The 26,231-nt window shown below is 45.9% G+C and overlaps 1 long non-coding RNA gene across 6 annotated transcripts in view; it reads left to right on the plus strand.

The window, feature by feature from the left end:
* Nucleotides 1–2,160: 2,160 nt before the first annotated feature.
* The window catches only part of LOC105608370 (uncharacterized), a 33,184-nt gene continuing 9,113 nt past the window's right edge, over nt 2,161–26,231 (plus strand). For 4 of the 6 annotated variants that reach the window (XR_009601559.1, XR_009601558.1, XR_009601557.1 and 1 more), the window contains exons 1-4: nt 2,161–9,647; nt 10,645–10,702; nt 22,176–22,926; nt 24,267–24,409. This is a non-coding gene — a long non-coding RNA (uncharacterized LOC105608370). The remainder of the gene's footprint in view (nt 9,648–10,644; nt 10,703–22,175; nt 22,927–24,266; nt 24,410–26,231) is intronic. The other 2 variants (XR_006060686.2, XR_006060685.2) reach the window with 2 other exon arrangements.

Raw genomic sequence — 26,231 nt, forward strand, 5'->3', positions numbered from 1 at the left:
TCTACTTGTTTGGACCAAATTCTCTCTCTTCCCCCTCTGTCCCCGACTCCCTCAGCTCACCCTATAACTCTTAAACACTTTGCCTCACGAAGCCCCTGTCTTTGCTACTGTTTCTCCTTCCACTTAATCAAAACATTCTTTGGTTCCTCTTTCTGATTATCTTGGAAGAGAGGAGAGAATTCTGACTTTGGAGTCATAAAGTCTGAGTTCAAACCCTGCTTTGAATTCATTCCAGGGCTCAACTGGGTCCCAGCGCCTTGGCCTGCTTTGCAGAGCGCAGTGGAGGGCTAGTGGAGGGGTGGGTGTAGAGGAAAGGGAGAGAGCATGACATTCACCATACTCTGAGCGCCCGGCGTGTAAGTGAGTGAGTCAGCCATCAGACTGAACGTTCTCGCCCTTGCTTTCTAGAGACCTGGAGATAGGGAAGGACAGGCAGGCTACAGCCCATGGGGTCGCAAAGAGTCAGACACGACGGAGAGACTGGACACTCCGAAACGCCCAAACACCGCACGCGTCGCCCTCCCCGCCGCCACCCCTGACTGCTCAAGGTCTTCCACTCATTTGCCCAGGAGGGCGGCTCTGTTGATTATCCCTCCATCAACTCCTTTTCCAGGCATAATCCGAGGCCCATCCTGTTAAAATAAACGTTTGGTTTCCCAGCCTGCTCAGAGCTGAGGTATGGATAATGAAAGTGAGGCACTGGTGGTCTCCTCTGCAGGGTGTTTCAGGGGAGTCTGTATTTGGGGTCCCACTGTGTTTGGGGGATCCACTAAGAAGTAGCATGGTACCGTCTTGTGGTCAAATTTCAGGTTGGGAGTCGTGTGCAGCTTGCCCTGGCTGCTCGCCTCGGAGGCTCTGAGGTCACTTTGTGTCCCTGGAGATGAGAGGATGGAAGAAATGATGCTGAGCATTCCCCCTACCATCAGTTTCTTTGCTTTGACAACATTTTTAAATGTTATAGTTGATATTTCTTAAGTGCCAAGAAGTTGCTTGTAAAAGTTAAAACTTTAGGAAGAGGGTTAGTTGCTTCTTTTTTTCAAACTGTAATATATACAGTGCATGTTATCAGTGAGAGCTGACTCATTTCCCTTCATCATCATGACCCCCTCGGAGGGGAGGTGCCCCCTTATCTCAAGGGGTCCTGACCAAGGCCTCAGTGCATTAACTGGAAGTACGGATGGTACCAAAGCACAGAGATACCGTGTTTTCTCCTGTACAGACATACCTGTGATCAAGTTTAATTTATAAATTAGGCAGAGTAAGAGATTAATAACAGTAAGTAATAAAATAGAACAATTATAACAAAACACTGTAATAAAAGTTATGTAAGTGAAGCCCCGCCCCCCTCTCTCCCAAAATATCTTACTATACAACTTTAATGCTTTTCCCATCTTAACTAAGCACCGAAGCAGTGTGGTCGTAACTTTTACAGCTTGAGGCATGACAGCGAAACTAGTCTGTATTTCTTTAGCTTGCTTCACATTTTACGGACAGAAGGGTCACTCTCAGCATGATCTCGGCTATCTCAGCATACGATTTGTTTCTTTCCTTATGAAGTTGAGAACTTCTGCCTTTTCACTCAAAGGCAGCTTTCCTGCTTCTCTGTGGCAGACCCCAGCGGCCAGCATCTCTCCTCCTGCACTTCGGATTAATTACTCAGCAAAACCAAGGGTGCCGAACACCAGCACTGTGACCCCTCGATGGTCTGATCGGGGGCTCCTGAGCGACTAACAGGCAGGATGTGTGGGACACGTGGGTGACCCCCTCCACGGGCAGGGAGGGGTTGTGGGCATACACACTCTGTACCTCTGAAACTTTTTATTTAATGTTTTCAGACCCCGGTTGGCCACTGGTGACTGAAACGAGAAAAGTCCAGGCCCCGGATGAGGGGGTGCTGACTGCACTTTCACTGTCCCCCTTTCAGCAAAGACGACGTTGAAGGCTTAAGATGTGCCTCTTCTGGCTGCTGTGTGACAGCCCTCTCCACGTGTAGTGGCTGCAACCGCGGGCTGTGCACTGGGCCCGCGGTTCTGTGACCCAGCTGGGCAGCTCGGGGCGGCTGTGCCCTGGTGTCTGGTCAGGATGGCCCATGACCCCATCAGGGAGAGAGAGGCTGGGAGACCAGGCCTCATCTAGGCATCATGGCCCCATGACCCCATCAGGGAGAGAGAGGCGGGGAGGCCAGGGCTTGTCTGGTCAGGATGGCCTCCTGCCCCCGTCAGGGAGAGAGAGGCAGGGAGGCTAGGCCTTGTCTGCATCTTCCAGCAGGGCGGCAGGAGGGCTACAGGCCGTGCGAGATGGAGTTTCTCAGGTCTCAGCTGGGAGTTCTGTTACTGTCCCATCGGCCACCGCCATCCTGCAGCCAAGCCCAGAGTCAGTGAGAGGGCGCTGGAAAAAGGGAGGCAGGACAAACCAGCAGCCTCGACTATAATCCCCTGCCACCGAGAGGTTCAGTAACTTGACTGAAGCCACATAGGTCCTGTGAGGATGGCCTGGGATTCGAACCCAGACACCTCCCTGAACCCAAGTCACGAGGCAGGTAGAGCACAGAGCTTGTGTTCCAGTGGTCCCAGCCACTCCATTCCTCTCTCGCTTCTAGAAACAAAGGGGGAAAGCCGGCCTCCTCCTGTGAAAAGCAGATCTCTGGGGGACATAGGCTGGAAATTTTAGAGCCTTGCTGAATGGGAGCTCAGCTGGGCCAGCTTCTGAAAGCCCTGCCTTGCCGGCGGACTTGACTGTCAAAGGGACCCTGTGTCCACATCCCAGCTCAAGTTCAGAGTGAGCAGTCCTTCCCGGGGGACACTCCCTCCATCCGGGGGACACTCCCTCCATCCGGCAGGATCCTGCAACCCAAAGGGAGAGTCAGCTTTCTGCTCACCCCGCCCCCACCCCGCATCTCCAGACACGTCTAGTTGGCTCTTGCTGGACTGACGCTGGTGTGGAAAACAGGATCCCTTCCAGGGACTCTGGTAATGACCCCCTGACACCTCTGCCCTTGAGGGGCTGGGGTGTGGGACTCGCTGCAGGCCGGCCTCCTTTCAGAGGATGAGGCCAGGCATATGATAGCTTAGTCTTTAATTACCCCACTTCCCTCTCCTGGCCTGCATGTCCAAAACCTAATTATAGCGCGGGTGACACCCTGTGACCAGCCGGAGCCAGAGACACACAGTCCTTCCCGCAGCTCCAAGGCTCTGCATGCCGGGCCCTGGGGTGTGAGGCTCAGAGTCTGGTCCCTCCATCGTGGCTGGAGCTCGGGGCGGGGCTGTGGGGGTCGGTGTCTCAGTTAGCCCCCAGGGTGGCGGAGGGGCACTGGTCCCCTCTCCTCCAGTGGCCTTGCTGCCTGCCTTCTGCATTTCCAGTCTTGAAGCCCAGCATCCATTTGGAAGGTTCCTCCCCTCTGATTGGGCTTCCCTAGTGGCTCAGATGATAAAGAATCCGCCTGCAATGCAGGAGACGCGGGTTTGATCCCTGGGTCTGGAAGGGCCCCTGGAGAAGGGAACGGCTACCCGCTGTAGTAGTCTTGCCTGTAGAATTCTCACTTTATTCCCTGTAAACCCAAGAATCCCACGGACAGAGGAGCCTTGTGGGTTCCAGTCCATGGGGTTGCAGAGAGTCTGACAGGGCTGGGTGACCAACACTTTGACCAGTTTTATGGGGACTCCTGGGTGACGGCCTTGCAGAGCGAGCTGGCCTGGTGAGTGGGGAGGGTCCTGGTGGTGAACACAGCACCACTTCCATTGGATTCAGAGACCTTGTCAGACCTTAGGAGAGTTTTGAGGACCAGCCTGTAAAGCTATTCAAAACTCTTCACTGAGACTTCAGCATGAAAGCAATCCCCCTTCCTGGTTGGGTCTTTGCCTCATCACTCCAGAGGGGGTCTGGGTTTACAGGAAAACTGTGAGAGGAGCCTGCCAGCAGTCTGGAGAGAGGGCAAGTGCAGGTCCGAGCCAGGCCTCCGAGCTCAGGTATGCAGCCGCTCTGGGAAGGCAGCGCCCGGCCGGGCCAGCGGGCCCCGCATCAGGGTCCTCTTGTTGGCGTGGAGGTGCGAGGAGATTCCACTCTGAGAGCGGAGCGGGCCATGTCCGTTTCTGGAAGCTGCAGGCGGCTCTGAGAAGCTGAGGTCTGGTGTGTGCGGGTCTCCTTCTCCCTCCAGTGGACTCTCCGGCTCTCCGGGCAGGTGCCCGGGGCTCCCTGTGGGCTCCAGGGTCACCTCGGGGGGAGCATGATGTGTGAGCCGTGCGGGGAAACCAAGTTTGGGCTGATGGAAACCTACTCGGTTTTCCGAGCTGCCACAGCACCAGAAGGAGCCCAGACCATAACTGTCTAAGCTGCCTGGTGGGCAGGGGTCCTGGGGCCCTGGGCTGGGGGTCCTGCAGCTTCCAGGAGCCCCACTCAGCCCTGGGGATGCTCTCCCAGGGGTTTGCAGGCTGGAGCCCAGTGTCTCCCCATCCACAGGGCTGTCTTCATAAGGTCAGGGTGTCGGGGACTCTGCCATAGAAATGACTGTGGTCCCTTCTCCTGGGAAAAGTGAAGCCACTCAGTCCTGTCTGGCTCTTTGTGACCCCATGAACTGTAACCCACCAGCCTCCTCTGTCCATAGTATTCTCCAGGCAAAAATACTGGAGTGGGTTGCCATTTCCTTCTCCAGGGGAACTTCCTGACCCAGAGATCAAATCCTGGTCTCCCGCATTGCAGGAAGACTTTTGCCCTCCTAGCTACCAGGGAAGCCTTCCCTGGGACCTGACCACAAATGACAGCACCAGAATCGCAGAGAAGGAAATGGCAACCCACTCCAGTGTTCTTGACTGGAGAATCCCAGGGACGGGGGAGCCTGGTGGGCTGCTGTCTATGGGGTTGCGCAGAGTCGGACATGACTGAAGCGACTTAGCAGCAGAATTGCAGATCCCTGGAGAGAGTTGTGCGGCCTGAGGCCGGGGCCATGAAGATCAAGGAGAGATTCCAGTGCAGGGAGCCCTTGGCTAGGACAGCCCTCATCCCAGGGAGTGCCCCGCAGTGGGTAGTGTTGCCCTGGCCCCAGACCCCAGCTTCCTGGGGAGACCGGCAGGTGAGAAGGGCCAGTGGGGTCTTGGCGCTCCCCTTAATTTTCTGTCTCAAGTTCAGAGGCATCTTTACAACTATCGTGTAGAAAACGAGCATCCTCAAGAATTCATCCGTGAGCGTTCCGTATGAGCGCAGCTGACCGCGGAAATCGGTGCCAATAGTGAGAGGGGTGGGCAGAGTTCCTTCTCACCTGGCTCTGAGCTGTGGGCAGCAGTGTTGCGATGGCGGGACACTCATTCTTGGTGACAGTGTCAGAACCAGAGAGAAAACAGCTTGATTTCCAGGTTCCAGGACGAGCCTGCCAGGCAGGTGGGGAAACTACTGCTTTGTCAACAAAGCAGATTTGATTCCAAAGTTGCCGAGAGAGAAAAAAATCCAGGTCCTGTTATGCCACTTATAACATGATGGTACTTTAATAGCTCTGACATCTCTGTCTATCATTCCAGAATTTTAAGACTTCACTTCAGTGTGGGCCACTAAGCCACACTTCTTACGAGAAAATTCTTTAAAAGCAATATTTAGAGCTCATGTGTCATGTATGTGCACACATATCTGTGCCTGTATTTGCACTCATATGCGTGCACACGTGTGGATGTGTATTCCTGTGTGTGTGTGTGTGTGTGTGTGTGTGTGTGTGTGTAGGGGTGTGTGTTTACTGCTTTGGGTTGTATGACTTTCAAAGCGGTTATCACAAGAGGGGAAGAGTTTGTGTTTTATAAATACGATAGCAGTCATGAGTGATTAGCCCTTTTCTACATCCAAGTTGAGGGCTTCCCTGGTGGCTCAATGGTAGAGAATCCACCTGCCAGTGCAGGAGACATGAGTTCAAGTCCTCGGTTGGGAAGATCCCCTGGCAAAGGAAATGACAGCCTGCTGCAGTATCCTTGCCTAGGAAACCCCATGGACAGAGGATCCTGGTGCGCTACAGTCCGTGGGGTCGCAGAAGAGTCAGACACGACTTAGTGACTAAAGACAAACAACAGATATCCAAATTGAGACTTCCCTTCAGAGGCGTAGAATGAACTCAGGGCATTTTTTATGACACCCACATTACTTCCAACTGAAATGGCATCCACAGTTTTCAAGTACCCCCTCACCCCTCAGGACCCAGCACACAGATTTGTAGGGTGGGCTTGCTGTGTGGGGCTGGAGGAGACGACATAAGCATCCTTTGAGTCCCTGACTGCCGGGGGGCCTGGGTGCCATCTCTGGATGGCTTCACTGAGACTCGCAGCTGATTAGATATTAAGGTCAGGTGCTAAGAAATCAAGGTCATGCCACATTGCATTTTTCTCAAACAGCTGGGACCAGATAAGTTAGGCAGTGGGGGACAGCGTCAAACAGATAAGGTGGCTGTTTTTAACAATCTTAAAATATTGTTTCAGCAAGGAAGGGCTTGATAAGATCAAAGCCTCTGGAATTATTTAACTGGTGCTGAGCTTTCTTTTGCCCTTCATGTCCCCTGAATCTCCCCCTTCCTGTCATCTCTCTCCATCAGACACACACACACACACACACACACACACACACACACACACAGGCAGCCACCAGTCCTCTGACGTCCTCTGACATTTTCCAAAATATGCTGTTATACAGATAGGCTTTTGAATTTGAATGCAGGAAGCACTCATGATTTTCTCCCCCAATCCTCAGTCTGAGTTGATTTATGGCCTGGATTACGGCAAACAGTAATTCTTCGCTCTTTATGATGTTTTGGAGGAAGGTGCAGTAGCCTGCAGTCAGAGCAGCATGATTTCAACGAGGTTTTTACAAAAAGGTCTCTGCAGCGAGGGTGGCTGTGCGTTAGACAGCTTCTGTAACAGAGCGGTTAAAAAGACCTCAGGGCGTTAATCATGTGACTGCTATTGGGTCGAGCAGGGAAAGCCACTGGCTTTTGAAAACAGCAATTTGGGTTACTGCTGTGTGGAAAAAGTTTGGCTGAACACACTGGTTTTAACCCATCGTCACCAGTTGCTTGGGAGCTGTCATTTTTCACAGATATCACTTCACGTTTCTCAAATGTTCAATAAACCTAATGACGCCATTGATCCCGTCTCTTATCCCCTATTTTAATGTCACTTTCCAAAGCCAGACACATGTGGAGGAATAAGTCAGTTATTTAGTCATTCTGGAAAACCTGCCAAGGAGTTATTCTGAAATTTTCCGGACACTGCATAAGCTCATCGACTTCACCATCTAGAACTGGGCACTCTACGAGCTTTGCCGTTGGGAAAGCCTCAAACCCAAAGGCAGGATTGGCTAATTGAGATGGAAATTGGTGACCCCTCTTAAGTGACATGGAATTTATCCTACAGAAGTTGGCATCGAAAGACATATTGGAATTTCTCTTCTTTGGACACGTAAACATTTGTGGTACAAAGTTTAGGAAATGAAACGAAAGTGATTTCATGAATTCAATCATGGAAAGCAACACTTATTGGTGTAAATGTTGTCAGAAACAGTACATTTTGGAATCAAGCAGTGGTTAACTTTTGTGTTCAGTCATTTTTAGAGCGTTTCATTAGCGGATTTTTTGGACCATTTCAATCTACGAGAGGCTACAAAGGCGCAGTGGGAATAAACCGCACCTTTTGTTCTGAAGGGGAGGAACGTGTGATGATTATTTTAAAAAGTCAGGATTTAGGAAATTAAAGTCAGGGCTGCTGAAACAGAACAGCCCACACTCAAATTTTGGTTCCAAATGTTTCTAGCTGTTTGTCCTTAGGCTAATTATTACATAATCTCTCTGTGCCCTAGTTTCCTTGTTGTTAAAATGTGGGTAATAATAGACCTGTATTCATAAGGTTGCCACTAGGATTTAAAAGAGCACATTATGATAATAAATTTATTTAGAAAACAAACCTTAAACAATGTCTTGCACATAGTAAACTCTCAGGAGGTAAGTTCAGATACATCCACATGATAGATTATAATGTGTTCGTTAAAGGTGATGGCATCGCTGTGGGTTTAGGGTCACAGGGAACTGGTCCTGAAATATTGTTAAAAGGGAAAGGCTACAGAATAGTTTTTACACACATGCAATTGTGCAAATTCCTAACAAACATGATTTGAAAGGAGTTATAAAACAATAAATGTTTTAGTTGTCCATCAGGTTGGAAAAAATTAAAAAAATAAAAGCACTACCCCATGTTGGGCATGGGGTGAGAATTAGGCCCACTCCTGCGTGGTTGGGCTTCCCTGATAGATCAGTTGGTAAAGAATCCGCCTGCAATGCAGGAGACCCCAGTTCAGTGTCTGTGTCAGGAAGATCCCCTGGAGAAGGGAAAAGCTACTCACTCCACTTTTCTGGCCTGGAGAATTCCGTGGGCTGTGTAGTCCATGGGGTTGCAAAAAGTCAGACATGACAGAGACTTTCACTCTCACTGCATGGTTGGTTGAAGAATACATTGTATTCAATGTATTAATACATTGTATTCAATATATTAACTACACAGCATACCTTTTTCTAAAAATTAATTTTTAAAATTTTAATTGGAAGATAATTATTTTACAATATTGTGGTGGTTTTCATCATACAAATATACCTTTTCTGAAGAGTATCCGGAAATGGCTAGCAAATATCTTAGTTGATTTTTGGTCTTTCCATCTCACTTTCCCAAGTTTGTATCAAGAAAATAATCACTGATATATGAAAAGATGCATCTATGCAATTGAATGCTATAGCCCAAGAAAAATGAACACACTGTAGTTATATGCAATAAATGAATCTCAAAATCATAAAGGTGGTGAGAGGAGTCAGGAGGAAGAGTACACATCTAACAACTAAAATAGATGGTAATTAACTGCAATTATATAAGCACATTAATTAATATGTGTAAATATTTTAACTATAAATTGTTATTATATAATATCATATGATAAATTTTAAAAAAATCACTGTATGTTTTATAAAGTTCAAAAGCAGTCAAAGTTAATCCAAGATATTAGAAGTCAGGATCATAGTTGTCTTTGAAGAGGACAGAAATGGTAGTGGTGGAAAATGGCAAAAAAGAGGATCTGAAATCTGGCAACATTCTATTTCTTGGTCTTAAGTAGTGGTTATGAAGGTATCATTGTTTATACAAGAAAGGAAATGCCATTCCTTTTCATTAACCATGGTCTTCCTAGGTCTATTTTTATATCCATATTTTATTACTTTGTATGGATTAAATTAATAAGCTTACTGACATGGAAATTCTAGATTGATCAATTCTGTATTGATCAATATAGAAATATAGTAACTACACAGTAAGCAGAAAACTTGTATGCAACATAGGCGTAGTAGAGAGATGATCTCATTCTATCATAAAAGCCATAAACCACTTCTATGTGAACAGAGTCATAACATGTGCTGGAAAGGGATGCAAAAACGGCTCAGAGATTATCTTCAGGCAGTGGCAGCAGAGGTGATGTCTGCTTTTGTGTTTATATTCAGCGTCTTCTGAAGGTTTGGCAGAGAGCTCACAGTGGACACAGAATACCAGCCCTTCACGTCCCTCTCCGGCCAGGCCTTCCCGTGGAGACCGCTGTTGCCGACTCGCGCCCCCACCCTTCAGGGGCGTCCGAGTCAGCCTCCAGTTCTGCTGGTAATGTCGCCCGTGTGGACTCGGGGCTCCCCCGCTGTGCCCACGGTCAGGCCACGCTGCCCCGTGTGTCTGGCTGTGCGCCCACGTCCACGTTCGGTCCCCGCAGCGTCCCGGTTTCTGCTCCCTCTCGCTCGCCCCGGTGCCTCGTGTGCGCTGCGCCCGCATGAAGGTCCCCTCCTCGCACGCGGTTGCTTCATCAAGTCCTCCTGTCAAATATTGTTCCCATCCGTTGCCTGCTCTCTGGCTTCTCCAAGACAATTGCTAGCACTTACAGTTTCACCTGGAGTTTGGAGTTAACTTTTACGCGCTTTCTTGACAGCTTCCTCCAATTTCTACTTTTCCTTGGTGGTGAGGGTGTCTGTTCTGTTCATCCTCTCAGAGCAGAACTCATGAGTTACCCAGGAATACACTGAATAAAGAAACCAAGAAAGATATTTGAAAACATAGCCAGTACCTTACTGAAAATAAAAATGAAACATCACCTTGTAATCGAAAAAGGAATGAAATAAGTTGCCATTAAATAAGAGCAAAATAAATTATTGTTAAAATGATATTCTACAAGAATTTTTATGACATGGAAGTCGGTGGGTGATCTATTATTAAACGAAGAAGGAAGTTCAAAGGAAAGTGAGAATATGAGTCTATTTGTGTGAAAAATAAATGAATATATCTAGGCAGAGAGTGAAGTGAAAAGTCGCTCAGTCATGTCCGACCCTTAGCGACCCTATGGACTGCAGCCTACCAGGCTCCTGAGTCCATGGGATTCTCCAGGCAAGAGTTCTGGAGTGGGTTGAGAGTAGTTTGGGAATAAAGGTGTGTAAAGCATTCACAGGAGCTATCAGTGTATGATGAGATAATGGATGCACTTAAAATTTTTAAAGAAATTTTGCTTATTTTTATTTTCTCAAACATGCATTGCTATAGTAATGAAAAAACAATGAATGTTATTTTTAATTAAAAATACTAAAGCAAACTCCTTTGTTGTGTGTTTACACAGCATGAAGCTGCAACCCATTCAGAAGGGCGTTTCTTTTGCCGCTCCCGTTATGGCCAAGGTATGTCAGGCACTTTGGACCTCGCCTTCCAGTGGGTCTTGTCAAAGTTGCACTCCCAACCCTTGACTTAGCCCCAGACCGCCTGCAAGTGACACTTCCTCTGGCTCCATGGTGTGGGACCACTCTGATTTCTCAGAGCAAAATTTAGCCCAGTTCCTGAGAAGATAGATGCTGCACAGAATCCCGTTCTTTGAGATGCTCTCATGATGTTCACATCCTTGGGTGTCACTGATGAGCTTGTGAGCAGGTGCCACCACCCCGCGGTGCAGGACAGAGGTGGAAGCACATGGAGATAGCAGGAGCCCAGCCTGCCCCACGGCCACCTCCTGACGCCCAGGTGTGCAGGGGGCGGCCGGGGCCCCCCGGGGCATCAAGCAGGAGGGCCGGAACAGCCAGCTGTCCAGATCTCAGGTCAGTTCCCAGAACGGCACACTCCAGACAGAGGTCAGACTGGTGGGCATTGTATATTTAGTTCACTCATCACCAGGGAGAGGAAAGCTGAGGGGAGAATCAAGGTCCTCTGGAGGGACCTGGGGCACGTAAGGGGCATGCTGTGGGGGAGGTCCTTTAACTGCAGGGCTTTGGGGTCCCCCAGCAGTGCCTGTTCCTTGCAGAGACGCAACCTTCCCCTCCCGAGGAGTTTTACGATGTTCCAACAACCAGCCTGACAAACTGACATTGTGGAATAGGGAGCGCTTTCCTCACTTTGGACCGACTACCGTTGTATGTAGCTAAATCTTCATAGGTGATTTTCTTAGAGCTTGGAGAAGAAGAAAAGTCGTGTATACTTGCTCAGTGTAGCTCTCTGCCGTCCCCCTCTCACTCCCTGGGAGGGCACGGTGGCAGTTTGGTCTTCTGATGAGCTAAGAGCTTCTTTCATCGCGGGGCCTCCCCAGCACGGGCCTTGGCAGCGAGTTGCCATCGCTCACACATTCCAGGAATCCTCATTAGCTGGGAAAGATGGGACTGTGTTTGTCTTCCACATTCCAGGCTGGGGGAGACGCTCTCTCGAGCGGGCCTGGCGTGTTTGTATGGCAGCAGCGTAACCCCAGGCTGTTCAGTAAAGCAAACACACAGCCCTGATGGGGTCAAGGGCGATGAGGGGCGGCCTCACAGGGGCAGCCAGCCTCGTCTCCCAGGGCTTCCGGGCCGTCAGCATGTTCCAGTCTCCTGCGTGCAAGAGGTGTTCAGGAATTCCGTGGATTACTGAACTGCTTCTTCTAGACTGGATCTGTGAACAGGCTGAGGAAGGTCCAGGGAAGAGATGAACCCACAGCCTGCATCTGGGAGGTTTCCAGGGCACCTTCCAGGGACGATGCAATGTGGTGAGTTAGGAAACCTTAAAACAAGACCTTTCCTTCTTCCCTTAATCTACGAAATGGTAAGGTGTATGTCACAGTCTCAGCACACTCACTAATACGCTCCCGGATTTCTTTGGAGACCACGTCCTGTGTTACACATTGGCTGACCAACCTCTGTGCTTCTGTTCTGATCACCTTCTGTCCTGTTCGTGCTGGAGTATATCTCAGGGATGTGGTTTTGAAGCCACTTTCCATCACGTTCATAAGCACAATGTCATCTGACATAACTAGTCTATGTGTTGACTTGGGGACTGTGGGTGTTTGCAGAGATTAGGGGGTACATGGGGTCACTGGCCCAAGAGGGAGTTGGGGAAAGGCCAGCATCCCCCCAAGCAGGAGCCACACTAGACTGTCAGAGGCTGCGGGCACAGACCTCAAGCGGAACTGAGGGGCTCACCAACCCACTGAAGACCTAGTCAAGAGTTAGAAGTCAGCAAGGAGCAAGTTGGAAAACCAACCTGTCGTAACAACTCTCGTAACCACAGATGCAAAAATCCTGAATTAAAACTTGATGACCAAAATTCAAAAACGTGTCCCTTAGATTGCATATATTAACTAGGCATGATTGATTCTCTACCAGGAAATCTCTACACAATTCACCTCATCATCCAACTGAAGGAGAAAAAGTGTGATTGCATAGACTCACTCCAAAGACATTTGATGGGATTTAGCAGGTATTCCCAATAAAATGTCTAAGTAAATCAGGATTAGGAGGAGACAACCTAAACTTGAAAGAAACTATTTGCAAAAAGTCAACAGCAGATAAATTTCCAAAGGATAAAATGCTAAACTAATTTCCTCAAAACTAGAACAAGATGGAGAAATTTACCATCACTATTATTACTGATGTTTCTAAGAAACCTGATAAGAAAACCAAATAATTTTTAGAACCTTGTAGAGATAAAGTTATTCTTCTTCTTGATGATATGAGTTCGTGTCTATAATATCAAACTCCTTATATTCTATAAAGTGGAGCAATACTGAAATCCTAGAAATAGATCCCAGTAAATTATGGAAACTTGAGAAAGGAGTGAATTCAGTGAGAAAAGGGGAGACTCTTTGCTAACAGTGCTGGTAGAAATGATTCTCTGTCTAAAATGAAATTAGCTTGGATTCTCTCTCTCTGGATAAGTACTTAAAGGTAAAAATTATAAAACAAAAATTAGACAAGTGATATGTTAAATGTGAAAGAGATTGTGTCTTTATAATCAAGGTAGTAAACCCAAAGGCCATAAAAGAAATAATAAATGTACTTAACATATCTGACTATTTAAAAATAAAACACTTTTTGTAAAACAAAGACACCATACACTCAGCCAACTGACAAAAGACAGAGGAAGAACACTGCACTTGAGGGATGTTGAGAGGTTAAGTTGGAAGGGAGATAAAGGGTTAAAATCCACAATTATATAAACATTTACAAATGATTGTGTAGCAAATTGTGATAACATTAATGCAAATAATCCAGAAGAAAATAGGCAAAGGACATGGGTGGACAAGGTAAACAAATCTATGTAGCCTGCAAACCACACAATATGACCCTCAGCCTTTCTCCTAGTGAGAGAAATTCAAGCCAGAGCAATAGATCTCACTGTATCCATACCAGATAAGAAATTTTATAAAAAAGCTGGCTCCAATGTGGGAAAACTGTATGCTCACAAAGTTTTAGTGAAAATGTGAATTGTTTCATCCTTCTTAGAAAGTAACCTGGAAACTTCTATTAACATTTAAACTGATATCTTTGACATAGCAGTGCCATGGGACCAGTTCCACAGAAATAAAAGGTCAGACTGTAAGGTCATATTTACAGGACTGTTTAGTGCAGCACACTTGACAAGATCAAACCCCAAATCAGTGCCAGTTAATATGGAAATGATTAAGTAAAATTTGGTACTCTTCTACAATGAATTATTATATTTTTTGAAATAACAAGATTGATTTTTTCCAGCAACTTGGAGGGCATCTCACTGTGTACCATTAAATGAGAAAAATTAAGACTGGGAGAAGTTTAATAACAAGTAATACTCTTTTCTAAAAAAGAAACTACAGTGGATTGACTTAGCCCCACTAAGTGAAGTCGCTCAGTCATGTCTGAATCTTTGCGACCCCATGGACTGTAGTCTGCCAGGCTCCTCTATCCATGGGATTTTCCAGGCAAGAATACTGGAGTAGGTTGCCATTTCCTTCTCCAGAGGATCTTCCCGACCCAGGGATCAAACCCAGGTCTTCCATACTTCAGGCAGACTGTTTACTGTCTGAGCCACCAGTGTGTCCAATTCCCAACTCCCCGACCTGTGAGCATGACCGTATTTAGAAATACAGTCTTTGCGGGTACAGTCGTGGTAAGGATCTGGAGATGAGATTATTTTAGATTTGAGATGAGCCCCAGATTCACTGACTGTGTGGATCACAACAAACTGTGGAAAATTCTTAAAGAGAAGGGAATACCATACCACCTAATCTGTCTCCTGAGAAACCTGTATGTAGGTCAAGAAGCAGCAGTTGAGAAATGGACTGGTTCAAAACTGAGAAAGGAGTATGTCAAGGCTATATATTGTCAGGCTGCTTATTTAACTTACGTGTAGAGTACATCTTGGGAAATGTCGGTCTGGATGAATCACACACTAGAGTCAAGATTGCTGGGAGAAATCTCAACAATCTCAAATATGCAGATGATAGCACTCTGATGGCAGAAAGTGAAGAGGAACTGAAGAGCCTCTTGATGAAGGTCAAAGAGGAGAGTGAAAAAGCTGGCTTAAACCTCAACATTCAAAAAGCAAAAACCATGACATCCAGTTTAATCACTTCATGGCAAATAGAAGAGGAGAAAGTGGAAACAGTGACAGATTTCACTTTCTTGGGCTCCAAAATCACTGTTGATGGTGACTGAAGCCATGAAATTAAAAGACACTTGCTCCTTGGAAAGAAAGCTGTGACAAACCTAAATTGAAAGTGAAGTTGCTCAGTCGTGTCCGACTCTTTGTGATCCCATGGGGTGTAGCCTGCCAGGCTCCTCCATGCATGGGATTTTCCAGGCGAGAATACTGCAGTGGGTTGCCATTCCTTCTCCAGGGGATCTTCCGGACCCAGGGATCGAACCCAGGCCTCCTGCATTGCAGGCAGACTCTATACCATCTGAGCCACCAGGGAAGCCCATATGTCTAGGTGACAAACCTAGAAAGTGTAAGAATAATACAAAGTATAATCAAAGCTATGGTTTTCCCAGTAATCATGTATGGATATCAGAGCTGGATCATAGAGAAGGCTGAGCACCTAACTACTAATGTTTTTGAACTGTGGTGCTGGAGAAGACTCTTGAGAGTTGCTTGGACAGCAAGATCAAACTTATCAATACAAAAGCAAATCAACCCTGAGTATTCATCGGATGGACTGATGCTGAAGCTGAAGCCCCAGTACTTTGTCCACCTGATGCAAAGAGCTGACCCATTAGAAAAGACCCTGATGCTGGGAAAGATTGAAGGTAAAAGGAGAAGAGGGCAGCAGAGGATGAGATGATTAGATGGTATCCCTGACTCAATGGACAGGAACTTGATCAAACTCTGAGAGATACTGGAGGACAGAGGAGACAGGCATGCTGCAGAGTCTGTGGGAATCACCGAGTTGGACAAGACTTAATGACTGAACAAATGTGTGTGTATATATATAATGTTTGTGAATGTGTATCTATATGCGTTTGTATGCATGTTTGTGTGTGTGTGTTTGTGTGGATATGTATATGTTGTGTGTATGCCTGTGTGTATATTACGTATATTTGTGTGATGTTCACTTTCCCTTTTCACTTTCCTGCATTGGAGAAGGAAATGGCAACCCTCTCCAGTGTTCTTGCCTGGAGAATCCCAGGGACGGGGGAGCCTGGTGGGCTGCCGTCTATGGGGTCGCACAGAGTGGGACATGACTGAAGTGACTTAGCAGCAGCAGCAGCATGTAATGTTTATGTTGTGTGTGTATTCATGTACACATGTGTATGTATGTGTGCATACATACACACACACATATAAACAAACAAACAAACAAACAAATATATATATATTTACCTCTTTATCTTCCAGAGAATCCCTGAAATGAAATGAAATGTTTTCACGTTTGCCCATTTACAGAGACAAGTCTGGTGGTCCAGCCTCAATTTACTCAATTCTCGTTTTTTTTAATTGAGCTATAGATAATGTACAGGGTTGTGTTATTTACAGGTATATAGAGAAGTGATTTAGATATGTATGTATATATATATATGTATATATTCTTTTTTTTTTTAATTTAAATGCGGATGGGGAGTAGAGGCCACATGAGGAGCCAACTACAGATAAATCTCACACCGAATCTTCGGAGACCTTGTACACTTTTTCCTGGTTCCGCATAGAGATAACCTTGCCTCCGTGTGGGGCTGGGCTCTACCTAATGCTCCCAGGCCGCACTGCCCTGGGCTCACCCTGCAGGCCCTCAGTCTGTCCCCGTGGGGACTCAAGCTGGAGGGCCGTGCGCACTGCCCGCTTCCCAGGGCCTGGTCCTTCCTCTCAGCCCCTTCTTCCTCATCACACCCCAGGCTCTTGGCTCACCCCACCCCTGTAAACTCTCCAGGCTCCTCAAAGCCTCAGCGGGTGTGCACAGGGCAAGAACTGGGAGTTTAAGCCTCACGTCACTGCACACGTGAACATATGTCGATCTCACTGGCTTCTGGAAGAAAACAGGAAGCTATCTGACGGTTCTAGTTGTTGTGTTGCCAGAATGCTTGAGAAAAGCCAAAAATTTGGATTTTGGTGTGGAATGTCTCAATTTAAGACCACTGACAATGATCTCACAATTTTAAATGCCCTGTGTGGGTTACAACCAAAAGATGTTAGAAGACAGAACTTATTCTCAGGTCCGCTAGTTAGGCACTTCGGAACTTTGAACATACGTTCTTGCTGCTTTTGTGAAAATGACTGCCTTAAAAAATTCTCTTGGAAGCCAACCCACCACAAGGTATCAATTGCTTACATTATAACCACTTTTAGGGTTTCTTGCATCTTGTCTAGTCCTAAGGCTTCCTAACCTTTTCAGAATGAGAAGTCTTCTGAAAAATGACATTTATTAAAACATTTTTAAATTTGAAATACCTTTTTTTTCAAACTTAAAAATAAATCCAGCCTCTCATATGATGATAATAATTCTCCAAGGACTTTTTGAATAAAAAATAATGATACCAAAAATCTATTAAAACTTTAGCAATACTTTTAAATAAATGTGCATATTGGTAATCTCAACATAATACTTAAAAATATATATGTTGAATTTTACTTTCCAGGTACCAGGGTCTGGATTCACCCTGTCATCTGAAACAACCAATAAAACAGAAAAAAGATAGGTAACATTAGTTTTCAAACATTGAGCATGAGGCAACAAGGAATAACGATCCCTGAAAGACACAGACAAGTGAGGTGACCCCATGACTGATGTTCAGAATGCACGGTGAATAGAAGAGCCACATACTGATGGGGAAATTATTTGCAAGGGTTGGCTTATTTCTAATAAAAGGTCTCTACCAAGAACATATTAAGAACTCTCAAAATTCAATGATAAGGAAACAAAGAACCCAATTTTAAAAGGGAGTGAGAGATGTATTAATAAATCTTGATTAAGATAAATAAAATAATAGAAAGCTAAAATTAAAAAGACAGAGGATGAGACGGTTGGATGACATCACCAACTCAATGGACATGAGTTTGAACCAACTCCAGGAGATAGTGAAGGACAGGGAAGCCTGGCGCGCTGCAGTCCATGGGGTCAGAAGGAATCCAGCAAGGCTTAGTGACCGAATAACAACATCAAAAAAGACAGACAGGATCGAGTGCTGGCAAGAACGTGGAGGGATGGATCTCTCCAGTCAGTGTGTAGGAAGCAAAATGCAGTAACTACTTTGGAAATAATTTGGCACGTTCTTACAAAGTTAACATGCATTTACCACATGATCTAACCATTTCACTCCTGAGTAACTGTCAAAAAGAAATAAAACCTTGTATCCATACAAAGAGTGGTGTACAAATGCTCATAGCAGATTTACTTATAATAGCAGAAAATCAGAAACCAAATTGTGGCACATCCATACAGCAGCACACGACTCGGCAAGAAGAAGGAATGACCTATTATTAATACAAACTGCAACATGAATGAGTCTCAAGATAACTGCCATGAACAAAAGAAGCCAACCAAAAAAGTGTGACTCCGATTACATATAAAATTCTAGAAAATGTGAGACACACCAGTCCCCTGGAGACAAGAAGAGGAGAGGAAAGGGGCAAAAAGGAGACGTTATGAAAGGTCACAACATCCAGTGAAGAATGAGAAGCAGCACGTGGTCCATGGACCACGTGGAACATGGTTCAACCTTCGAAAGGAAGGGACTGCTGATACGTTCTGCGATGTGGCTAAACCTCGAGGTCGTTATCCTAAGGGCCATAACCATTTACTTATATGTGGTACCAGAGACAAAGTCACGGAGAAAAGGTAGAAGAGTGGATGCCGGGGGCTGGAGAGGACGTAGGGAGTTACTGGTTTCACAGGAATAGCGTTTCAGCTTGGGAAGATGAAGTGGATGGGTGGTGATGAGAGTTTCACGACTACGTGAAGAGCATTGACCTGGACCCTTAAATATGGGTAGAAGGGTGACCTGTATGTTCCGCATGTCTTATCACAATAAAATAAAAGGTCACGAGGCAACTTTAGGGGTGACGGCAGAACTGGCTACGTAATTTGTGAAGCAGAAAGGATTATGTGTCATCAGAATCCCAGCACTCTGCAACAGAGCACTGAAACGAGCCTGCAGGCCACGGGCCGGCCCAGCCTTCCCAGGGATCGGTGGGTCCATCCCCGCGACTCTGGGATGCTTTCATCCAGACAGACACAGGCCGGAACCAATCCAAACAGAATCTTGAGACATGCCCAGTATGTGGTTTGTTGATAATACTTCAGTAAGACTGCTTAAAAAGAAAGAGGAGGGCGCCGATATGACTGAGCCAGGCTCCTCACACCAGGCAGAGCTTTCTGCAGACGTGTTTGGATGAGTCCATCTCTGCTAACTGGTCCCTCATCCATAAGGGAAGGAGCTCTAGGGAAAGCTGTGGGCCTGGAGTCAGAGGACTTGGGTTTGAATCCTGCTCCAGCTTCTGACTGTGACCTTGAATGGCCCAGCTTCCCCATCTCCTAACTCGGCCTCACAAGGCTGTTGAGAAGATTCAACATGAGAGTCGTACACAAACTTCCCAGCACGGAGCTCGGCCTTTGGGCTAATAACCAACGTGTGTGGAGGCAGGGGAGGTTCGATTCCTGGGTAGGAAAGATCCCCTGAAGAAGGGATAGGCTACCCACTCCAGTATTTTTGGGCTTCCCTTGTGGCTCAGCTGGTAAAGCATCTGCCTGCAATGCAGGAGACCCGGGTTCCATCCCTGGGTTGGGAAGATCCCCTGGAGAAGGGAAAGGCTACCCACTCCTGTATTCTGGCCTGGAGAATTCCATGGACTGTATAGTCCATGGGGTTGCAGAGAGTCGGACACAACTGAGTGACTTTCACTTTCATGATAAGCATAGTACAGTCATCCCTCTTATTCAAGGTTTCAGTTGCCTGAGGTCATAAGTTTTAAATTTCAAGCTGTCCTGAGCAGCCTGATGAAACCTCACACTGTCCAGGACAGAAATCATCCCTTTGTCTGGCGTGTCCCGCCCCCGAGTCACCTAGTGACAGTCTGTGTTATCAGATTTTGTGTCTTGGTATTGCAATGCTTGTGTTTAAGTCAGCTTTATTTTACTGCTTAATGGCCCCTAAGGTAAGGGTAGTGGGGCTGGCAATTCAAATATTCTCTTACTGTGCCTACTTTATTAATTAAGCTTTATCATACATATACACATATGTGCATAAACATGTATGTACGTGTATAAAAATGTAGTATATATAGTGTTTGGCACTAACTAAGTTTTCAGGTATCCACTGGGGTTATTGAAGGTAACTGTTCCTGTGGGTAAGGTTGGAGGGGGACTACTGTAATAGTGTCTGATATGATTGTGTGTGTGTGTGTGTGTGTGTGTGTGTGTGTGTGTGTGCATTTGCTCAGTTATGTCCAGCTCTTTGCATCCCCATGGACTGGAGCCTGCCAGATTTCTCTGCCCGTGGAATTTTCCAGGGAAGAATACTGGAGTGAATTGCCATTTCCTACTCTAGGAGATCTTTCCGACCCAGGGATCAAACCTGAGTTTCTTGCATCTCCTGCATTGGCAGGCTGACTCTTTACCACTATGCCACCTGGAAAGTTCTGATACGATTGTGGTGAGAATTAAATAAAATTATATGTAAAATGGCCTCTCAGGTAGCTCAGTGGTAAAGAATCTCCCTGCCAATAAAAGAGACACAGGAGATGTGGGTTCTGTCTCTGGGTCAGGAAGAGCCCTGGGAGAAAGAAATGGCAACCCACTCCAGGACTCTTGCCTGGAGAATTCCGAGGACAGAGGAGCCTGGCAGGGTACAGTCCATGGGGTCACAAAGAACTGGGCATGGCTGAGCACTCACACAATATGTAAAACACTTAGAGCAGAGACCTGAATAAGTGCTCAGTATAAACAATATCCTGTCGCTTGTAGGTAAACCCTGCCCTGCTTAGAACTTTGGTATTGGTGTGGTATTTGGCATAATTTCCCAAATAAACTACTGGTCAGTCAGAGAATCCATTTCCTCTGCTTGTTTCTCCTCCTTTTTTTTAAAAATTAAATCTATAAAAGAGATGAGACCAAGGTAGCTAGGTAAGACAGTGCTCGATTCATTTGAATTCCAACAGAAGTAACGAAGACTTGAAAATAAGTGGGTAATGTTACGTTTGATGTTTAATCAATAACAAAATGTTTGTAAAGGGAAGATCCTGAAATCGCTTGAAAATGCAACCAAATATTCTAAGAACTTTGCAGAAGTACAGACAGCCAGATATTCTGTGCTTTCTGTTTTCCAGATGCCTTGTAGATATAGTTTTTGTATTTCTGACAATGGTTCTTTTAAAAACTCATTTGAATGTCTCTTTAACTGAGTGGGAGTTGCAAACGTTCTAATAATTTTTTTTACCTCTTTCATATTTAAAAATAATATGCCCTCTGAACATTTACATTCAAGATTTGTTTTTCCTCAGATGTGTAAATAACGCATAGTAATTTGCATCTCATGCATAAATCTCACTCTGCTGAATGCAAATATTTGGGAAAGTTCCTTTCTCTTCCTTCCTTTCCCTGCTCATGGTAGCTTAGTTGACTAATATTTCTAGAAAGATGATGAGGGTGCATTGGTGGTTAGAAAATGAATCTCTTGTTACTACTTTCTTGCAATTAAAGGTAGGGGATTCAGAGCTCAATAAATAGCTCAGACTTTTACAATACTAACACAAATATTTCAAGCATTAATATTTTCCCAGATGAATGCACTGAATGTGTCTTTCATTAGCGGCCTGTGTAGATGTTGCCTATGTGGGGATTTATCCAGAATGAATTTGCCCCTTGGATTCCTCTTGGAATTCTTGGGTTTCTGCAGAACCTTATCTGTACGACTTAAATCAATTCCAATTTCCTGGTGCCCTGAAAGAAGGCACTCATCCATGGGAGCAGCCCTGGTAGGCTGAGGCTGCTTCCTGGAATCTCAGCTCATCATCCCTTTAGGTTGCCCCAACGCTGAGTTATAAGAAGCCCTCTGCCTTGCATTGATCATGTCATCTGGTTAAACTTCGAGGCCTCTTTTATACTCTGAGTTTCTGCACTGCTGCTTTCTTGCCTATTGATCATTTGCCGGGTCTCAAACGATGTCTCGGGAGAGTCTCACCCCATTATAAAATGTATCTAAAATATTTCGTTGAGTCATCTGCCCTTGGTACAGCTAAGGGTTTTCAGCGAATGCCTGGTATTGCTTTGAATAAAAGATGCTGTGTGAAAATAAATTGCAATGTTCTCTGCTTCTGCTGTTTATGTGCGCTTTCCTGCTACCGTCAGGAATTTGTCTTATTTACCCTTTAGTGGTTTCTTCATGTAAAATCTGCAAAATCTGATATTCTAGAATCATTTATTTATTCTTTTTTTTTTCACTCATTCTCCAGGCAATTTAATAGGTATCCTTTGGGAGCCTGCTCTGACTCGCCCAGTGTTAGGAAACAAGAAACACAAAGCTGGGGCCTGTTCTTCGGGAGAAGACAGGCTTTCGAGAAGGTGCAAGACAGCTGGATGGCAATGCCAGGCAGTGCACAAAGCAAGCCAAGCCAGAGGAGGCTTTAAGAGCCTGGAAAGCAGAGACGTGTGTGGGAAAGAGAATAACGAGAGAATGGTATTCAGCTTAGCATGACTTCCCTGGTGGCTCAGTGGGAAGTGTCTGCCTGCAATGCAGGAGATGCCAGTTCGATCCCTGGGTTGGCACGATCCCCTAGAGGAGGGCATGGCACCCCACTGCAGTATTCTTGCCTAGAGAATTCCGTGGACAGAGGAGCATGGTGGGCTACAGTCCATGGGGGTCGCAAAGCATCAGACACAACTGAGAGACAGAGCATGCCATCTTAGCCCTGCTGTTAGATAATACTGGTGATGGGATAGCGCTGACAGCGGTTGTCAATGCCGGACGCCGTGCGCGCACCTCTGATGTCTGCCCGCGTCGTCTTTATAAGCAGGTGTCTCTATCATCACTCTCTGGTGAGAAGCGTCTGCAGAGAGGAGGGTGGGACTGAAAGGCATGTTGAAGAAGCCAAATTTGCAAACTTCATGCAGAGGAAGAAGGCGTTCCTGGGTAAATGGAGTCAGCAGAGACCTGGCCCTGAGATCCAGGAGCCGTGACCAAAGAAGAGGATTCCAGACCAGCACGTGGGTGACTGTTAACTTGGGGGTGATGGGAGATGGGGCTGCAGGAGGGAGTGGAGTCAGGTCATGTGGGGGTCACACAGTGGCTCAGGAAGATGGACTTTGTCCTACAAGCATCTTGGGAGATGTTTGGATGATAATGACCAAATAGAAGGTTGCATGCAACCATCCAATGAGTCGGTGGTGTAATAACTGGGCTACAACGTCCTCTTCACCATTGAGTCAACTTTTGTTAGGTTCCTGTCAGGGTCTGGATGTCTGGAGAAATACTCAATGCACTAAAATTTACCCTAGTGTGGTGTTCCAATCCCACATCGTTCTTCCTGGAGCACTGGCCCTGGGGGACCTTCCATCCACTCACCACCTCCATCATACACGCACTTGCATATACATACGTGCACACACATACATACATCTTACTAAAAAGGTAGCCGTTGGCAACCATGTTTTGTGGTTTCTAATCCCAGACCCTGACAACAGGACTGAGTACCAGGGAGATGACCTCACCCACGTATTTGGAATTCAGATGAGATGATTCTAACAAAGTTGAATGTTTTCTCTTCCTTGGGGACATGATAATCCTCAAGAGAGTCTGGTGCAGGGGAGGAGTGGCAGGGGAAGGGCAGGAAGAGAAGAAAAATTATATATATTGCACCTTATGAAATTACCATGTTTAAAGATGAACCCTGATGAAATATTGGCAACTTGGCGTCATTCACCCTCCATGGAGTACATGTGCATGAGTGAAGCATGCCTGCCTTTAGGTCCTGAGAAATAGTCTGCATCATCTCTAATAAATTCCTCTTACATCTTAAACTGTTCTAAAGTGTTTTCCCTTCACTTGCCACGAAAAGGTCCTCAACAGAGATCAAAGTTATAGCCTCGGATGGCAAAAAGTTTGCTGTCCAAAGGAGAAATGAAACATGGTGTTTTATGTACAGCCAGTACCTCCATTGTCAAGGCGACTTAGACCCGAGCATTTACTGTTGGCCCCACATAGACACCGTGGGGCTGACTTATTTGGAAAAGGCCCAGGTGGCTTGCTGCATTCCAGTCTTCCTCCTCCTCCCTCCTCCTTTCCCTGGGTTGAGGGAGCATGGAATCCCACTCTTTAATTCAAAAGCCTTTCCAGTGTGGCTCACCTACCTCCATGGGCCCTGGGCCCACCGTTGCCTGATCACCTCCATCCTTACTCTAGTGTTTGAGATGTGACCTCCTTTCCAAAGCCATGGGCTCTAAGTAACCTGGCCTGTCTTCTCATCTCAACATACCTGGTCTTCCTATCAACAATCTGAGGGTGACATACAGTACCATCTTGCTAATCTGACTGTTGTCTTTTTTAGATACCATATATACATATTTTCACATTAAGAAAGATCTTTGTGTGACTGATGGTGAGGAATTCAAGCCAGCCACAGCCTTAGTTCTGGGGCTGCAGAGGAAATATCTTCAATGGTGCTGATGTCTTGAACATCGTGCCTCAGAGGTGAGTGTCTGCATGTTTGTGACCTCAAAAGTCTATACGTATTTAATGAACAATGGCATGAGTTCATGCCAAGTGAGTTTCAAGATGCCATCACCTACGTGATTGCTTTCCAGCACCCATCCAACTGTTTATCGGCATTTGCAGTGTGACAATCGTGCTAAGTGTCTCTCATTAACTATCACAGGGGTGGTAAAGGACATGGGCATTTTTTCACAGGAAACATTTTGATGAGTGTTTTTGGGTAGTGGATAGAGGTTCATGCCAAGTGGAGGAAAGCTTGAAAGATTATTTGATTCAAAAGAGGATGACAGAGAGAGATGACGCTCATCGTTGTTAACTAGAGCGCTGCAACAGTTGTGTTCCCGCGTAGGAAGAGCAAAGGAAACTCTACAGTCGGTGAGACGAGTGACGATGATTTTAGATGGAAATAAAAGGACCAGACAGACAGTGGCAAGGTGGGAAGGTTGTAGCAGTTTGCCTGTGGCACGACAATCTGGGTTTACATTTGGTTAAATTCAAGGGTTTTCAGATAATCTGGAAAGACCTCTTGTTAAGGCATATGGTGGGTTTATGCCTTAACAATAGAAAAGGAATGGGACCAGGGCATAAAAAAAGGGGATTTTCCTGGAATACTGTTATTTTCGAGACGAGGTTATATGAACCTATTATTCATTTTTTTCTCTTCCTTTTTTAGTTTTTAAATTATGAAAGTATGATAACACATTTACAGGAGACTTGAGAAATACAGAAGAAAGTTACATATAGATCCAGTATCTATTACAATTTCTTAAGTAATTAAATTAAGCTTTTTAGTTGGAGACTCAATATCAAACTCTCAAAAATTAACCGAATGAATATACAGAAAAAGTAGGATATAGTAGGCCTGAAAAGTACCATGAACCAGTTCAACATAATTAAGATTTATACAATTTTCACACAGCAATAAGATACAAATTCTATCCAAGTTCCCATAGGTTATAAACTAAGAGACTCTAGAACATATCTAGACCCTGGAACATATTTTTGTACCAGGTACAAAAACACTCATTTATTTTTTAAGGCAGGCATGTGAAAGTCCAAAACTATGAGATGATTCTGCTTTTATTAATTCGACTGATGGGCATTTGGGTGCTTTTTATTATATTTGCAATTTCCCAAAGCCTATTTTTTATCGAAAGCATTTGGTGACATTAAGGAAGCATCTGTATTTGTTCAGTCCATGTTCCCCACCCAACTCAGCACTAACTGCATCCTTGGAGGAAAGAGAAAAACTAGGAGCAAATGAGATCAAGGTTTTTGTTTATTTGAAAGAAGACTGTCTCCAAGTGCATTCAATCAGGGATCACCGTAAATATTTATTCTAGTGTTGGGAAAAGGAGTTATGTGTTTACAGGAGGGAGCAGGGTTGGCGGGTTGGGGGAAGCACTCTGCTTACCCCACTTGCCACGCTCTGCTCCTCGGGAAGCATCTCTCCTGGGGGGCAGTGCTGGGAGCCAGCGCTCCAAGTGACAAAAGCCGCTCTGTGTGGACTGACAGCACCCCACTTGCGGGCAAGCGTCCAAGGCTTAATTAACTGGCCTGTGTGTCTTGTCACACAAATCCAAAGGCGTCAGCTTTGGCTCCTGCTCCGGCTCCGTCCGCGGTGCAGGCAAATACGTGCTGCTGACTGTGGGTTCTGATGCTCCTTCGTCCCAACTGATTAGAGGAGGGCAGGGCTGGCACCCCCAACCCCAATCCCCCAGCCTCCCTGCTCCCCAGTGCATTTTACGGTGGGTGGACTTGGCCTTGGGTCTGCTGGTGGACACTTTAGAGACCCAAGGCC

The sequence above is a fragment of the Ovis aries genome, chromosome 8 (genome assembly GCF_016772045.2).
Source record: "Ovis aries strain OAR_USU_Benz2616 breed Rambouillet chromosome 8, ARS-UI_Ramb_v3.0, whole genome shotgun sequence".
Classification (NCBI taxonomy): Eukaryota; Metazoa; Chordata; class Mammalia; order Artiodactyla; family Bovidae; genus Ovis; species Ovis aries.